Genomic DNA, 2500 nt, shown 5'->3' with positions numbered 1-2500 from the left:
GTGGCCATTTTTTTCCGCCACTGAAGAACACGACCTCGGGAACTCGGACCTAGGACGTGGCCATGTAAGTCATAGGCCACCCCAACTTTTGCAAAATACTGTTTCTTTTCACTTTTCATGATCTAAGGCGCGTTCCGACGGCGTTTTGAACAAATTTATGAGAAAAAAAATTTTGACCCTCGGACCAAAATTTTTTCGTTCGGGGCCCCATGGCCTATGGCCAGTATGGGAACTCGGGATGCCGATATGACAAAATTTGTCAAAAAATCACTAAAAAGTCGCTATGGCCCATTATTTAGAGCTTGTTGAGACCTTTCTAAAACACCTTGGTTGACCCCTGTCCGATAAGTAGTTTTCGAGATATTCGAGAAAATGTGATTTTTTGGGACTTAGAAAATTTTCGACCATGACATATATGAAAAGTGATTTTTTCATAGGACAATTTTTTCTTCGCAAATACTGTTTGGTTTCACTTTTCATTATTAGAAACGCGTTCCGAAGCCATTTTCATCAAAATCTCGTGAAAAAAAAATTTCACCCCCGGACCAAAAGTTGGCCGTTCGGTGCCCTATGGCCTATGGCCAGTATGGGAACCAAGGATGCCGATATGCGAAAAAGTGTCAAAAAATCACTTGAAAGTCGCTATGGCTCATTAAATAGAGCTTGTAAAGACCTTTCTAAAACACCTTGGTTGACCCCTGTCCGATAAGTAGTTTTCGAGATATTCGAGAATATGTGATTTTTTGGGACTTAGAAAATTTTTGACCCGTACCCTAAGAAAAAGTGATTTTTTCATAGGACAATTTTTTCTTCGCAAATACTGTTTGGTTTCACTTTTCATTATTAGAAACGCGTTCCGAAGCCATTTTCATCAAAATCTCGTGAAAAAAAAATTTCACCCCCGGACCAAAAGTTGGCCGTTCGGTGCCCTATGGCCTATGGCCAGTATGGGAACCAAGGATGCCGATATGCGAAAAAGTGTCAAAAAATCACTTGAAAGTCGCTATGGCTCATTAAATAGAGCTTGTAAAGACCTTTCTAAAACACCTTGGTTGACCCCTGTCCGATAAGTAGTTTTCGAGATATTCGAGAATATGTGATTTTTTGGGACTTAGAAAATTTTTGACCCGTACCCTAAGAAAAAGTGATTTTTTCATAGGACAATTTTTTCTTCGCAAATACTGTTTGGTTTCACTTTTCATTATTAGAAACGCGTTCCGAAGCCATTTTCATCAAAATCTCGTGAAAAAAAAATTTCACCCCCGGACCAAAAGTTAGCCGTTCGGTGCCCTATGGTCTATGGCCAGTATGGGAACCAAGGATGCCGATATGCGAAAAAGTGTCAAAAAATCACTTGAAAGTCGCTATGGCTCATTAAATAGAGCTTGTAAAGACCTTTCTAAAACACCTTGGTTGACCCCTGTCCGATACGTAGTTTTCGAGATATTCGAGAATATGTGATTTTTTGGGACTTAGAAAATTTTCGACCATGACATATATGAAAAGTGAATTTTTCATAGGACCAAAAAGTTTGTTCAAATAGGGTTTTGGTTCACTTTTTATGGTCAGATAAGTGATCCGATGCTATTTTCATGATCATTAGAGGGATTTCACGCTGTGACCAAAAATTTTCATACTTCATACTTGTCCCGGTGCCGTATATGGGAGGACCGGGGGAAGATGTGTTTGTAAGTCGTGATGTTCAGTGACGGATTTCTGGGACTTAGAAAAAAAATGTGCTCTCAGGCACATTATATGTTCCATACACACATTATTTTCATTCTTCATACTTGTCCCCGTGCCGTATATGGGAGGACCGGGGGAACATGTCTTCGTAAGTCGTGATGTTCAGTGACGGATTTCTGGGACTTAGAAAAAAAATGTGCTCTCAGGCACATTATATGTTTCATACACACATAGTTTTCATTCTTCATACTTGTCCCCGTGCCGTATATGGGAGGACCGGGGGAACATGTCTTCGTAAGTCGTGATGTTCAGTGACGGATTTCTGGGACTTAGAAAAAAAATGTGCTCTCAGGCACATTATATGTTTCATACACACATAGTTTTCATTCTTCATACTTGTCCCCGTGCCGTATATGGGAGGACCGGGGGAACATGTCTTCGTAAGTCGTGATGTTCAGTGACGGATTTCTGGGACTTAGAAAAATAAATGTACCCTTAGGCACATTATTTGTATCAATAATTGTATCCCCAGCCTTTCATGGGGAACTTTTCCGTATTCCCGGACTTGTACATTTTTCGGGTTCCACCTCCCGACAATGTATCTGTACTGTGCATTACGTACCTGATAACGCACGGCACCCATTGGGTGACTCCACTTAACCATCTTTCGATAATGCCCGTGTTGCAGATATAATCCCAACACCTACCAGGCTTTATATGTACATCGAACGTTACATACGATGCACCCCGTATTCCCGGACTTGTACATTTTTCGGGTTCCACCTCCCGACAATGTATCTCTACTGTGCATTAC

The sequence above is a fragment of the Anopheles stephensi genome, unplaced genomic scaffold (assembly GCF_013141755.1).
Source record: "Anopheles stephensi strain Indian unplaced genomic scaffold, UCI_ANSTEP_V1.0 ucontig152, whole genome shotgun sequence".
Classification (NCBI taxonomy): Eukaryota; Metazoa; Arthropoda; class Insecta; order Diptera; family Culicidae; genus Anopheles; species Anopheles stephensi.
This window is presented reverse-complemented; position numbering follows the sequence as displayed.